The sequence below is a fragment of the Nicotiana tabacum genome, chromosome 10, assembly GCF_000715075.1.
Source record: "Nicotiana tabacum cultivar K326 chromosome 10, ASM71507v2, whole genome shotgun sequence".
Taxonomy (NCBI): domain Eukaryota; kingdom Viridiplantae; phylum Streptophyta; class Magnoliopsida; order Solanales; family Solanaceae; genus Nicotiana; species Nicotiana tabacum.
Window position 1 is genome coordinate 118,045,061 of NC_134089.1, and position 16,571 is coordinate 118,061,631.

Sequence of the window (16,571 nt, forward strand, 5' to 3'; positions counted from 1 at the left end):
TTTGCTACTGATTCCAAAAGAGGGGTACGAAATAAAATAAAATAAGGCTCAAAGGGGTAACGAAGGATAAAGTGTTTAGATAGCAGAACAAAATGCCTTCGTCATTCTAATCTCCAAAACATGCCAAGTGCAAACTACACAATTAAACAGACCAAGGAAAACATTTGTAACATCTTTTGATCGTACTAGACTTGATAACCATATCCACGTATTCACCTTTTGCATTTGTTACATACAAAGCACCATTGGACAACACTCTCACTCTCATTACCACGAACGACTCCTGTCAATTTGGGCAAACTTGCCTTTAGCTTCAATCCAATGCGGCATGATACATTTCAATAGGGTTTCTTTATGTTCTATCTACCCCAGTTTCACACAATTCGGGCTTGAAGTGATCTCAAAATGCCTTTACTTATTTCCCTCAAATGTCCCTACATCTTCAACATTGTTTCATTGCTTCATGGCTAAATTAACTTTTTAAGACCAGGCTGAGAATTACGCGTGCATGTCATGTCACTAGAGTCAACAGGAAAAGGACTATAAAAGGAAAAGAGAACTAAATAAAAATGATAAGAAATCATAGAAAACAGAAAATTGCATTAGACAGATGGTGACCGAGTTTGGACAACAAAACAAACAAACTAAACTGGGGCTACAAACCTAGACAACACTAAACAAGCTACTAGACTAAACAAACTAGGCAAAATAAGAGGATAGAAGGGTTTGAGTCACAAGACAATATCTGGATTACAACCCTGAAATAACCCGGACAACATAAATGACAACAAATAAACCACCAAAACTCCCACCTGGCTAACCAAGACAGGAGCGTCTTTTCAATTGCCAAGCTCGGCATCTTAGCCACTGAATTCTGCATCAACATTATTAGGACCTTCACAAACTTCCATCACATTGTTCTTAACAAATTGCTTTTGGGTTCCCTTTGCTGGCTCGTTCTTAAGATCAACCTCTGATAGCACTGAAAACTTTGCAGCGCGTGGACCTTCAAGGATCTCAGAAGAATTTTCATATTCCTTTTCAAAACAAATCGTAATCACCATATGCGTCTCAGGCGATGGACTTTGGCTAGTGTCTGCCGCTGTGAGCACGTGATTTTTGCCCTATATATGAATAATTCCCAAAAATTCCAACAAAATAATTTTTCTTTATTTTTACAATTCTTGTGAATTTTGGTGTCATTTTGTGTTAATTATTGGCATCTTATTTGTGCATGTTAATTCATATAAAACACAAAGAATATGCATTTGCATTTAAGTTTTAATTTTTATATTTAGTATCCATTAAGGGATAATTTGTTTAGAACAAAACATGAAAATTTGTTTAGTATCCATTAAGGGATAATTTGTTTAGAACAAAACATGAAAATCACAAAAAATAGTTCACTTTTGCATTTTAATGATTTTTATTGTGAATTTGTCATGAAATAGTTTTTGAACAATTTTAGGAATTAATTAGTCTTTGTTTTGAAACAATCAGGATTTCATGTTAGTTTTACATCTTTATAAAAATTAGAAAAATTATAAAAATTGTAAAAGTAAGAAAAGAAAATAAAAAGAAAATAAGAGTAGAAAAATGGTCTTATGACCCAAAATTTGGGCCAATGCGTTGGAATTTTTAAGGCCCAAACGCCCTTAAACCCGTTCCAAATTGGACCAGGCCCAATCCTTACCCGGTCCTCCTCCCAGGTGTTGAAACGGTGTCATTTCCCCAGCCCCGATCACGACCGTTGGATCTCATCAATCCAACGGTCCGGATCTAACTAGGATGTTTGGTATATAAGTGTCCGAAAATCCCCCCCTCACCCCCCATTCGGACCATCTCTTTCATCCTCACGAACCCTAATTCACGCCGCCCCCAAATCCCTCGCCGGCGGTGAACTCACCTACACCGTTCAAGCCCAAATTTACACCACTCGTCCGCCTCACTCTCCTTTTTCCATTCCACTCACTGGTTCCCCTCGAATAGGGCCGGAGCTCGTCGAATCTTCGATTGAAGTTTTCGGTCAGATCGCAGGTTTATCCAAACCAGCCCAAAGTCACACCACACAACCCCCGGTCTTCCCTCAACACTAATCCATGATTATTTTCCTTCAAATCTCTGCGAAACGACTCGAATCTCAGATATAAGAAATTCTGGCCAAAACCCTAAACCAAAATCTTTATGATTTCGAACCGTAGTATCCTTAAACATGTGTTCTCTTGTAAGAACACATGGTTAGGGATGTTGTGTGTCAAAAATCTGAAAGGATTTGGACGTTAGTGACTGGCCGGAGTTCCTCGTGCTTCTGTGAGTCTTTCCTGCTTCTTTTTACTCGCATGGTTGAAGTTTTAGTTACAGTCTTGGTTTTATTAAGTGTTCTGTTAATTTTACGGTTTATTTTTGTCTATTAGTATAGTTCTGTCAATTGCTGTTAGTTTTGAGTTTGATATTTGAATGGTCGATTGTGAGTTTATTGGTTAAGAATTAGTTTAATTTCATTTAATGTTGATTATGTTAGCTTAAGCTTTGCTTTGATCAATCCTGGTTTCTGGTTTTTCTTAGTTTGATTGAGTTGGTGTAATTGAACAATTGGGATTGGTTAGTTTGATTAGTTAATTTCTGAGTTCTAATTAATCAGTCTTAGATAGTTTTGGATTAATTTAGGGATTGGTTATAGCTGTTGAGGATGAGGGTATAATCAGTAACTTTGAGAAGCCTTCAGGGGTAGTTTAGGCATGGAAAGGGGTAATTCTGATAGGAATAGTAATTTCAAAGTATATGGAAGGGCAGTATAGGTATTGTATGGGTAGAAGAATACCCTAAGGCCTTCTAGAATAGGATTTTAGTGCACATTTCAGCACAATAGGGGTGCTTACTTGTTTAGCAAGTCAAGAATAGAGGGACTAAACTGAAATAAGGGAGGGACTAAAAAAGAAGGCCTAAAATCTGATCTACTCTCTCTTGTTGCCTATAAAAGGGCATGAAATGCCTTGGGGAAGGGGCTTCTTCTTCTTCCTTCAGCTCTGAGCAAAAAAAAAATCCCCACAAAAAGCTCTCCTCCCTGCTTTCAATTCCAGCTAGTATTTCCATTCCAGTATTCAAAAAATAAAAAAACATCAAAAAATGAAGAAATCAAAAGCAATTTTACAGTTTCATTACTAGTTTTGGATTTCAGTTGGGTTTGGGTCTAGCAGGATTGCAGAGGTATTTAGGTTCAGCTGTGAGGGCTAAGAGTGGATTTCAAGTATGTGTTGAATTGATCTGTGGAGTATGCTTGTATTTCTGGTTTTCAAAAGCTGTTCTTGGCATGTTCTGTAGTGTATATTGTTGAGTTTGTTGTTGTTGTTGTTCAAAGTAGTTGACTCCTTTCCTTTTCTCTATTTACATTCCAATTTCCAGGTACACTTCTTTGAACCTCACTGATGTATGCTCGTTGAAGTCGAAATGAAATGTTCAAAGGGTCTATTGTTCAACTGAAGGCAGTCTGTATTTTAATTGATATTAATCGTGTAGTTTTCTGTTATATAACTGGCAGTTATACGTATGATTAAGATTGTTCCGTAAGGTTGACTACATGTTGAATGTTGCATAACGTTGAACTGTTGAATTGGGCATTTGAAATAGCGTGAGCATAGTCTTGGTCTAATTTGAAGGTTCGTGTGAATTCAATAGCCATCAGTAGCAATTGGATCTGTGTAAATGACATGTGAATTCAGGAGCAGGTCTGGTGACATTTAGCCTAGTTACTAGTACTTTTGTCATTGATCATGCTAGTGTAATAGAATGTCTGCTTTTGATTAAAGGTTATGAAATCGATCGGTAGGCAAACCTGATTTATTGTTGGTAGATTGGCATTGAAACCAGTTAAAAATCATGAAACAAAACTCATTCACAATTGAATTAGTTCATTAAAAGCAGTAGGTCATGATAGATAACTGGCATGATAAATCGGTTTAGGAATTTTGGAGTTCACGGCTATCAGTTAAAATGAGGGTATGCATTGTCGTTGTGGTGACTCGTTGATGTTGTATAAATTGTTGCAGTTGGAATCGTACTCATATTCGTTGGGCCAATTGGATTGTATCAAAGCTATGAAGCAGGCCCATTCTTTATTTGAATTTGGTTCTTAGTTTACTTCAGTGTAATTCAATTCTCAATTAATTAGGCTTTTAGAGACACATAATAAGTAGGAAATCATAGTTACTTCGGGATTACTACTAGCCTTGCCCAAATAAAACTACTAATTACGGGGCCCTCAATAAATGGTTATTAAAAATGATTAGAATTTGGGATGGCCATTTAGCGAACTCCACGGTCTTCCCCAAAATAATATTACGTTAGAATCTTTAGGCGCGATTTTAATTAAAGTACCTTCTTAAACTCGGGTGCGCATTGGTGCGACCCAAATCCAAATCTCGACGACGTCGAAATGTGTTGACAACCACGGGTGCATTGATTGCAACGTGGTTCGAAACGCATTTTCACGACGTTGCAATTCTTTTAAAATAAATAATGATAAAAAGCGGTTTACGAATAAAGGCACATAAGCTAGCATGTATTAAAATCAGATAAAATCAAATACAACATTTAAGCAGCCGTGCTAGAACCACGGAACCCAGGAATGCCTAATACCTTCTCCCGGATTAACAGAATTCCTTACTCGGATTTCTGGTACGCAAACTGTTAATAGAGTCATAAATTTCCTCGGTTCGGGATTCAACCGGTGACTTGGGACACCATTAATCTCCCAAATGGCGACTCTGAATAATTAATAATTAAATCCCGTTCTGATTGTCCTTTAATTGGAAAAACTCCTTTGCGCCCTCGCGGGGGTAGTGAAAAAGGGAGGTGTGACAGCCGCATCTGGATTTTGCACGACAACGTCACCTGCATCAATAAGCTTTTGAATTGCTTTCTTCGGATTCCAACACTTCTCTATGTCATGCCCCAGGTCATCTGAGCAATATGCGCACCTTTGAGAAAAATCAAACTTCTTTGACAAAGGGTTTGGTATTTTTATATGAAGTGTCTTCAACATGTCCAATTGCTTCAACTTTTGGAACAAACTGGCATATGACACTCCCAATGGGGTAAAAGCCTTATCTTTTTTCAGCAACCTCTCATTCTTAAATGCTTGATTGGGCCGAAAACCTGACCCAGAGGGTTTTCGGTAGGCTCGTGGGGTGGATAGACATTTTGCGGAGCTGGGTACTGGGAGAGTGATGTACGACTTTGGGAATTCTGTGGAGAGAAGTGGCATTGGAGAGGATCATCTGGTGCACAAGGATATCCACGGGAACGATGTCGAGGCTGGAAGTGTTGATTGGGAAAGCCCATCGGATCATCTTTTCTGTTTCTCTTTCTTCCACCCAAGCTTACTGGGATGTTCTGAATGTCTTTCGAACAACTCATGATTTTGCCCGATTTGATTCCCTCTTCTACCATCTCCCCCATTTTTAACACATCATTGAAAGGCTTTCCCAAGGTCGGGATCAAATGACTGAAGTAGGTGGTCCCCTGGGCTTTTAGGAAGAGCTCAACCATTTCTTCTTCCCCAATCGGGGTATTGACTCGAGCATCCTGCTCCTTCCATCTGAGTCCAAACTCCCTAAATCTTTCCTTCGGCTTCTTTTCCATTTTAGATAGGGATGAGCGGTCTGGGGTAACACCTGATCTGTATTGAAAGCATAGAACAAAATCTTAAGCCATGTCACCCAATGTAGGCCACTTACTAACATCTTGATGATTATGCCATTATAAAGTTGCCCCAGTCAGGCTCTTACTGAAATATGCCATCAACAGGTCATCTTTCTCTCCAACGTTTCTCATTTCACTACAATAGACCCTCAGGTGGGCTACCGGATCTCCACACCCATCATACAAGTTACATTTTGGCATTTTGAACCCAGCGGGCAGGCGAACGTCAGGGGACACAGACAGTTCTTTGTAAGTCATGCTACCTTGGTCTTCCCTTCCTTGTTTGTTTTTCAAGGATTGTTCTATTCCTTTCAGCCTCCTGGGTATCCCATCTTTCCCTTCTCTTCCTGTGAACCTTTTATTTTCAACGTGCAACGTATCCCGAGGGATCTGTTTGTATGAGTTGGGAACTTTGTGGGCAACCTCTGAGGGGTAATATTGGGCATCGTGAGCTTTGAGTGGGTGTTCATTGTTGGGGATAGCGGATATGGTAGGAGGGCAATTTTGGGAAAAGGTAATTGAAAGATGAGTGACGGAGCTACTAGGTTGGTTGGGAAAGCCATGGTAAGCGGGTGAATCTGGAGAGTATGAGAGATCATCTGGCACTATGACCGGTGTTTGGGTAAGGGTAGTATTTCGGAAGCTAGGTGGTGGTGGGGGTGGTGCCTTCCTGGTCATCCAGGCCTGATACATGTCTGCCATGTGTTGTCTTAACATCCTCACCTCTTCAACCAACTCATTGTCTTGTTCAACCAATTGCTTTTGAGCACCTGTATCAATCGACTCAGTTTTGTTGTTGTCTGTCATTGCCTTTTGACTTTATGTCGTGGAGAGGAGTTACTACTTCGAGAACCACAAACCAACCACCCTTCTACTATGAATATAACAAAATGAAGCCATCACGTTAGCGTTAAGGCATTTAACATAAGATAATCTCACTTTATGTGCAATGCACCTAGCCACATTTATCGGTTCTAAAATGGCTTTGAGGATACAAAGGTCAGTTGGCATCATCCCAATTTGTTAATTTCAACCTCTTTTTCTTTCTTTTTCTGGTACTTCTTAGCTCGCTCATTTTCCTTCCCCTTTTCTTTCTGATTATCACTCTTTTTCTTCTTTCTCATTTCTCACATCCCATGACTTCACCCTTTTTTTTTTCTTTTTTTTTTCCTTTTTTTTCTTTTAATAATAAAAAAATGATTCGATCGAACCCTATGTAGGTTGCCTACATATCATGACACCGCATGAATCAGATCTTTGTGTAGTTCGAGAAGATCAAGAGTAAAGCACGTAAACTAACGTTTTCTTTTTCATTTTCATCTTTTTTTTTACCTTAGTGACTAATCCGATGAGAAAAGAGAAATAAGAAAAGCAAATCCTTTTTTTTGAATTTTCTAGACTGAATGCTCCATAACCTATTCTAAATTCAAGCTTAATGAGCACAAATTTTTCTTTTTGAAATAAATACTTTATGGGAAATTATTAAGGAAAATCCCTACAAGAGAAAAAAATATTTTTTTTCTTTTTTTTTCTTTTTTAAGAAGGAAATCTAAAGGCTAGACCAAAGAAAAATATTTTAAATTTTCACTTGATATCCTGCAAAAAAGACTTCGAAACAAGAAATGAAAAAGATAAAAAAAACTATTTTTGGATTTGAATTTTGATTACCTAAGGAAGAAACTCCGAAAATAAACCAAAGAAAAAGTATTGTTGTTTTCTTTTTCTTATATGTACAATGTCCTAAAGTTCTAATAAAAAAAATTCAAGTCATTTTTTATCAATTTCCCAAAGAAAAACCTCAACAGAAAATCTTTTTGAATTTTTGGATTTAATATCTTAAAAAGAAACTTTTAAAGAGGTACTAAAGAAAATTCTCTTCTTTTTTTTTTGAATTTTTGGTCTTAATATACTAAAGGAAATATAAAAGCAATTTTTATTTTGATATTAATTGCCTAAAGTAAAAACAACCTCAAAAAATTTTCCATTTGTAAAATTAGTATTCTAAAGAAAACTTATGACGGAAATATAAAATGCAACATTTTTTTCTTTTGCTTTTTAATTTATAACACACTTTTTCAGATGCAAAATTGAAAATACAATGGTAATAAAAACTCGACATTACTATACAAAACTAGAAAGTAAAAGACGACATAGAAAAAATCTCCTTAAGCAACTTCTGAATGCAGTGATCCTGGGGTATTTGCCATGCTCAAACTCCGGTAAGTAGATCCACACCTGTATGAGAAAACTTAAACCAACACTATGTGAGACAATAACATTCCCTAAGACACATGCAAGACATGATTGAGGCTATTTTTGCAAAATGACGTATTTGGCCTAAAGGTGGATAGAAGTGCAGAATTTGGCTAAGATCCCGCAAAGCCAAGAACCTAAGATTTACTAGGAAGACCGGACCCTATGTGGGTTGCCTACGTATCACGCCCCGAAAGACGAGAATCAGGTATGCGTAGTTCGGACAGATTGGATACGGGCGAGAATTAAAACAAGAACAACTAATTTAGAGAAAATATATTTTTTGACTTTTCCTTGAAAATGATGAAACATGCAACATCTTTTTTTTGGATTTTCTTTTTCCTTCTTTTTTGATTTTTGATTTTTCGGAAAATGATGAAAAGTGCAAAATCTTTTTTTTTTTGAATTTTCAAGTTTTTTTTTTTAACAAAAATGTGACAGAAAACATAATTGGGCCTTACTCTCTTTATCCTCACACTTCACCCTCTCTTTTTTCTTTTTTTTTCTTTCTCTTTTTTTCATTCACCCTCAATTATCATTGGTCCGCCAAATGACCCTTTTTCCCTTGAAGAAATGTAACATGTAGCACATAGGATGCATCAAGATGGTCTGTTATTTTGGGTACACCTGTCCTAGACGGACCCAACCCCTGTGTTGAGTCCCCAAAGTCAAATGCACGTGATGCAAGCAAACGTTCCTACTAGGGATCCGGCATGAGGTTGTGTTTTTCTAGGTTTAAATCCTGGGGTTTTGTTCTAGACTTGGGGTACCCGAGCGGACAACTGGGGCTGAGGAGGGGGCGACGTACCGGGAGCACTGAAGTCTACCCGGCCTTCTCGCTTGCCCAGCCTCGTTCTATTTGGTATAATTTCTACAGAAAAAGCGGACTACGCGAACGTATGCACCATTTCCAGAAGACTCAGAGGGGTGACGTAAGAAGACAGTTATATACAATTCAAACAATATTAAAGCGGTAAACAGATAGCATTTAGCACAAAAGATTCAAAGAATACAGTAATATTAACAACAAATGAAGCCAAGTAAAAATCATACTAACAAGCTCGAATTCTTGAACCCCGAACCAGAGATTCTGGGTTCGATCCCCAGCAGAGTCGCCAGAGCTGTCACGCCTTCTTTTTTACCTACACACCCGGAAAGGGGTGTATAAGGGAGTTTTTTCAATTAAAGTGACAATCGAAACGGGATTGTTTAATAAATCAGCGTAGCCACTTGGAATAATTTATGGTGTTCCAAGCCACTGGTTAAAATCCCGAGTCGAGGAAGTTGACTCTAATTACGGTCTGCGAACACAGAAATCCGGGTAAGGAATTCTGTTAACCCGGGAGAAGGTGTTAGGCACTCACGAGTTCCGTAGTTCTAGCACGGTCACTTTGATCATACTTGGCTTATTAAAATAATTTAATTACTGATTTTAGAACCTATGCGCATTTATCTTTTACCGCTTTTTAATTAAGAAAATTATCTTGAAATGAGTCACGCGTACGTGTACCCATCTGTTTGGTGCGTCAAAAATCATGTCACGCGAACGTGTCCACAATTAATAACGCATTATTATTGCAAGTTCGGCCGAAGTTGCGCGAACACATACTTCGGTTTTGTTTTTAGAAATCGTAATTATGTCACGCGAACATGTACACAATCACGATAATAGCCCTAAAGTATACTAAGTGTTCAGCGCATACATGTGTCAATTGACCTGAACGACAGATTTGCATCAAAACTTATAAAATTGTTGAAACCCCTCGTCTCACCCCATTTGCAGCTACTGACTCATGTGTGAAAAAATTCGCCAAATACAAACTACCAATTCAAATTAGCTACCTAGTAATGGTTCGTTCATTCTATATGGATGACTAGTCAGAGAAACAACAAAAATCACATCACTTTCATAGAAGATTGGTATTTTACTTGTCATATAATTCAACATATATATGTTTATCATAGCAATCATCGTAAACTTAGCCACATTTGCTAACTAAAACAGTAAGCAATTTATGCTAGAATATCCTCAACAATAACAGATGAAACAGTAATACAATCATACATTAGTCCATAAGCAGAGAAGAGCAACTACAGAATTTCAGCACATAAAACAAGCTTTCTACTTAGAAGAATCAAACCTGATACTTTCTAGAATTCGCTAAATATCGACGCATAGGGACGATGCATAGGCTACGCAGCTTCAAACTCAATCCCAGAAACTGAAGTTTTCTTTGAGCCTCAACACCAAAAAATCTGATTATCGAACAAACTTTTTTATTGATGGACAAAGTCAACATATACAAAATAGAGCAAGACCAACGGACTGAAAAAAACTAAAGCTATGGGTTAGAACTTTGACATAGAAGCCTCGCCGGAACTTCGAACGGATCTCACGCGACTCGGCCTCAATTGACTCCATTAAAAACCAAAGATCTTTATGCGTGTGTGCGTGAGTGTTCAGTGGTGAGGCAGCAGCATTCTATGGCGTTAGGGAGTCGTTTTGGGGTGGTCGTTTCTGGTTAATATTGCTGAAGCTTAGGGGTGTTCATGGAGTTCTGCGGCTAAAAGGTCTTGTTTTCGATTAGTGGCTCTTTAGTATTCTCCATGAGGAAGATGAGGCTAGGGTAACAACTGCCTTTACCTTTTGTTCTTAGGCATTTTTTTGTTAGGTTTTTTATGAAGAAGAAGAGCTGAGGGTTTTCCTATGTTCTAGTAGGTCTATGTTTTAGAGTCTGTTGGTGTTGGAGAGGAGATGGAGGGGTCGGGGCGATGGAGGTCGCTTTTTTGCCTAAGAAGCCATGGAAATGGCTGAGAAGATCATCATTCGATCAGAGGGGGGTCTGTGCGTGAAGAAGACGACGCAGGGGGTGGTCGTTTTTGTTGTGTAGCTTTTTCAGCTGCTGCTTCTTTTTTGTTCAACCTTCTTCCGTTATTCTTCGTTTTCAGCCCCTTCTCATTATCCCCCTTATCAGAGTTCTTTCTTCTTTTTATTTATATAGGTTTAAGGTTTTAGAGCTTTCTGGGTTAGGGGTTATGGGCCTAGGAATTATGGGCCTGAAAATCATGGGCTAGGTAAAAAATTAGGCCTAAAAATGGGTTGCTCGAGCCCAAGCTTTATTCTTTTGCTACGAACGAGATTAAAAATACGGGTCCATTTATTAATTAATCCTACTATTCAAATAATTACTAAAATAAAACTAACCATTAAAACTAACCTATTTTTGGTATTTTCAAATATCATATTAAAATAAAAATACGATACTATTTTTATATATTTATTTTTAGGATTTTTTTAAGATTAAAAATGACTACAAAACATTAATGAACCTATTTTTGTGATTTTTGTTTTCTTGTAATAAAATAAAGTAAAAGAGTCAAAATTACTTAAAATATCTATATTATGCCTAAATTAAATGTTTTACGCGCTAAAATATGAAAAATCTTGGGGAGGGTCAAAAATCACATGTCTACATTAATGCGGCCGTAGCCTTTTAATTCGGGCCCAGTGAGCTTACTTTCCCAAGTTATCCAGGCTTGCCTAAGATAAGAGTCTCTGAGTGTGTATGGTCGTGGCCTTTAAAATTCGGGGGTTGCCTAAGAGGTCTTATGCCCCCCAATGCTCAATAGTTCGATCTGTTCGAGTTTGTTTTTCGGATGGCGATCCCTAAGTGTGGGAGTAATCATCCGATCTCTGGTAATAATCGACCATTGAGTTCGTTTCCTTGAGAGATCGAAAATACGAAATTGTAAAGTGGAAATTTTTCTAAGAAATAAGATGATTGCAAGGAAATTACTTCTCTTTATTCTTATGAAGAAATAGTTATACATGCGTACATGTTTTATGCCAAGGCTCGAGTAATTTATGTGGGCATGGTTCGTTTTGACCGTTTGGTCCTTACAACAAATCTTACCTATCAAAACCCTTCTATTACAAAGTGATTTCCTCGCAAAAAAGTTAATATCTAAGGGTAATGCTCCCCAGTATTCGAGGTTGATTGTAGAGGAACCTCAGACACTATTAGTGCAGTCTTTGACACTGATGCGGTCGGCCTTTGCTTCTAAGTTAGCATTGTTAAAAACCTTGCCGAAAAACTCAATTGGGACAAAAACAGTTTAAGGAAAAAAGAGTGCAACGCGTGTTTTCAAACCTAAAGGCTTCGTGCTGCTCCTTGTCGATCACCTGCAAGTGTTAGTCCAAAAATAGAAAGAATTGAAATGGGGTCGTACCTTAGCAGTAATATCGTTTAAGATGAGTTACTTCTAATTGTTAGGTAGTTGTTCTGCGTTTATCCTTCTGAGCTTATTGGATCCTTTCCTTGTGATCTCGAGAATCTGGTATGGCCCTTCCCAATTCGGACCCAATTTTCCTTCGTTTGGATTCCGGGTGTTTAATGTGACCTTTCTCAGCAATAAGTCCCCAACATTGAAATATCGAAGGTTGGCCCTTCGATTGTAATACCTTTCGATCTGTTGCTTTTGGATGGCCAATCGATCAAGGCCAACTTCACACCGTTCATCCAATAGCTCCAGGCTTGTATTCATGGCCTCGTCATTCGATTCCTTAGTTGTATATCGGAATCTGATACTCGACTCTTAGACTTCTACCGGTATTAAAGCTTCGATGTCATAAACTAACGAGAATGGGGTGGCCCCTATACTGGACTTCGAAGTTGTACGATACGCCCAAAGAACTTCAGGCAAGATCTCTCTCCATTTCCCCTTGGCGTTAGTCAACCTTTTCTTGAGGTTTTAGATTATGGTTTTGTTGGTCGATTCGGCTTGTCCATTCCCACTAGGGTGATAAGGTGTTGATAAGATCCTTTTAATCTTATGGTCTTCAAGAAATTTGGTCACTTTGGTGCCAATAAACTGTTTTCCACTGTCACATGCAATTTCGGATGGTATCCCGAATTGACATATGATGTGGTCCCAAATAAAGTCGATGACTTCCTTCTCCCTGATCTTCTGGTATGCATGTGCTTCAACCCACTTAGAAAAATAGTCAGTCATAAACAAAACAAATTGAGCCTTACCTGACGCCAATAGAAGAGGGCCGACGATGTCCATTCCCTAGTTCATGAATGGCCACGGTGATAAAACTGAATGTAGCAGCTTCCTGGATTGATGAATCATCGGAGCATGTCTTTGACACTTATCACATTTTTGCATAAACTCTTTCACATCTTTTTCCATATCGACCCAGTAATAGCTTACTCTGATTACCTTTGGAACCAATGATTCGATGCCAGAGTGGTTCCTGTATGTGCTAGAGTGGAATTCCCTCAAAACGTACTCGGTATCTCCCGGTCCTAGACATATTGCTAACTGACCATCGAACATTCTCATGAGCAAGGTTCCGTCCTCGGACAATCTAAATTGGGCTCCCTTTGTGCGCAGGGCCCTCGATTCCTTTGGATCTGAGGGAAGTTTTCCGGTCTTCAAATACTATATGTATTTATTTCTCCAATCCCAAGTCAAGCTTGTGGAGTTTATTTCGGCATGACCTTCTTCTACTACTGACCTCATGAGCTCTACGACTGCCCCCGTGTTAAGCTCGCCGTCTTCGACCGATGATCCTAAGTTTGCGAAGGCATTGGCTTTACTATTTTAAGCTCGAGGCACGTGTTTCAAAGTCCACTCTTTGAACCGATGTAATGTTATTTGTAACTTGTCTAGGTATCTTTGCATTCGTTCTTCTCTGACTTCGAACGTTCCGTTAACTTGGTTCATTACAAGGAGGGAGTCACACTTAGCTTTGATCACCTCAGGCCCCAAGCCTTTGGAAGTTCGAGTCCTGCAATCATGGCTTCATATTCGGCCTCGTTGTTAGTCAATTTTACGATTCTAATAGATTATCTAACTATATTGCCTGTGGGTGGATTCAGTACGATGCCAAGTCCGGACCCTTTTACGTTCGAGGCACCATCCGTAAAGAGTGTCCAGATTCCCGAAGATGTTCCCAAGTTTATCAACAACTCTTTTTCGACTTCGGGTATTAGGGTCGGCGTAAAATTGGCCACGAAATTTGTCAAAATTTGAGATTTGATAGTTGTTCGGGGTTGATATTCGATATCGTACCCACTAATTTCTATGGCCCATTTTGCTAGTCATCTCGAGAGTACGGGTTTATGCATTATATTCGTAAAGGGTAAGTTGTCACAACACATATATGATGGCACTAAAAATATGGCTTCAATTTCCTAAAGGCACTTAGCAAGGCGAGTGCCAATTTTTCTAGGTGAGAGTATCTAGTTTCAGCCTCATCTAAGGTCCTACTAACATAATAAATTGGAAATTGTGTACCTTGTTCTTCTTGGACTAGGACTCCACTTATCGTTACTTCCGATACTGCTAAATACAAGTATAGTCGTTCATCTTCCCTCGGCATATGAAGAAATGACGGGATTGATAAGTATCGTTTAAGTTCTTCTAAGGCCCATTGACATTCCAGGGTCTTTGTGAAGTTGTTTTTCTTTTTCAACAACGAGAAAAATCGATAGCTTTTGTCGGACGATTTCGAGATGAATCGCCCCTGGGAATACGCCCGGTTAGCCTTTGTACAACCTTTATATTATCCACTACCGTCATATCCTCGATAGATTTGATCTTGTCGGGGTTGATCTCGATCCCTCGGTTGGAAACCATGAAACCGAGAAATTTACTGGACTCGACCCCAAACGAACACTTTTCTGGATTCAACTTCATGTTGTATTTCTTCAATATGCTGAAGGTTTCCTACAAATTCTTTAAATGGTTCTCTGCTCGCAGTGACTTAACATATCGTCAATATAAACTTTCATGGTTTTCCCTATTTGTTCTTCGAACATTTGGTTTACTAGTCGTTGGTAAGTGGCACGAGCATTTTTTAATCAAAATGGCATTACGTTATAGCAGTATGTGCCATACTTAGTAATGAAATAGGTTTTTTCTTGGTCACCCGGGTTCATCCGTATTTGGTTGTACCCAGAATAGGCATCGAGAAAACTGAGAATCTCGTGGCTGGCCGTGGCATCGATCATGCGATCGATGTTAGGCAAAGGGAAAGAATCTTTGGGGCATGCCTTATTTAAATCTTTATAATATACACACATTCTTAGTTTGTTACCTTTATTAGGAACTATTACCACCCTTGCTAACCATTCCGGGTATTTGACTTCCCGGATGGACCCTATTTTAAGGAGTTTAGTTACCTCGCCCTTAATGAAGGCATGCTTGGTCTCGAACTGGGGTCTCCTTTTCTATTTTACCGGGAGGGACTTCGGGTCCAAGCTTAGTTTGTGAGTAGTGATGTCCGGTGGGATCCCTGTCATATCGATATGGGACCAAGCAAAACAATCCATATTAGCTGTAATAAATTGAACGAGTTTTTTTCTGAGCTCAGAAGTTAAACCCGTGCCTAGGTATACCTTCCGGTCGGGCAGATGTTCGATCAACACGACCTGATCCAGCTCTTCGGCCATTGAATTGGTAGCATCAAAATCATTGGGGCGATAAAGGATCGAGGAACCCCGAAGTCATCATCTTCGTCAACCCCTTGCTTGTTCGATTGGGCCGAAGTTGGCATCAATGATTGCTATTTGGCTTCATGTTTCACTTTCAAACATGAGTTATTTGTCAATGAGAGTGTTGATATTGGAATTACTTCATCGACGGCAAACATCTCCTTCGCGGTGGGTTGCTCCCCGTAAACCGTCTTTATCCCCTCCGGTGTTGGAAATTTTAATACCTAGAGAAGGGTCGAAGGCACGACCCTCATGTTGTGGATCCATGCTCTCCCAAACAGGGCGTTGTATCTCATATCCCCCTCGATTACATATAACTTGGTTTCCTGGGTGGTACCACCAACATTATTTCTCCCTTAGTAGTTTTGCAAGCCATGTTGAATCTGTTCAGCACTCGGGCCGCAGGTATGATCTTTCTTGTAGGTCGAGTTGTTCGACCCTCGACCGAATGATGTTGGCCAAGATACCTGCACTAATTAGCACACGTTTAACTCTAGTTTTATTTATAAGTACAGAAATTACCAGTGCATCATTAGATGTTGCATGATTCCTTCGTCGTCCTCATCATTGAAAGATAGAGTCCCTTGTGGTAAGTAATCCTGAGTCCATTTTTTCTCTTATGATTGACACTTTGGTGCATTTCATCATCAGACCTTAAGGAACATTGACCCCTCCAGTGATCATCTAGATGACATGTTGGGGTTTGTCATGTTCATTTTGTTTGTTGGAGTCCATGTTTCTGAAGTGATTCTTAGCTCGGTCACTTAGAAATTCTCGAAGATGACCGTTGTTGAACAACCGGGCTACTTCTTCCCTCAATTGTCGACAATCCTCCGTCCTGTGGCCGTGTGTGCAATGGTATTTGCATATTTGGTTGGAATCCCTTTGTGATGGATCAGTTTGCAAAGGTCAAGGCCACTTTGTTTCTTTGATGCACCTGATAGCCGATACGATAGTAGCTGTATCAATATTAAAGTTATATACTCTGACAATCATGGTGCCTCTTTGGGTCCCACGGATCTATCGAAGCCATTCTTTCTCATGAGTCCCGGTGAGCTTGAGCCTCGATCATTTCTTCTTTCATTTCGTGTAGAGTTTTGTCCATATCCGTTG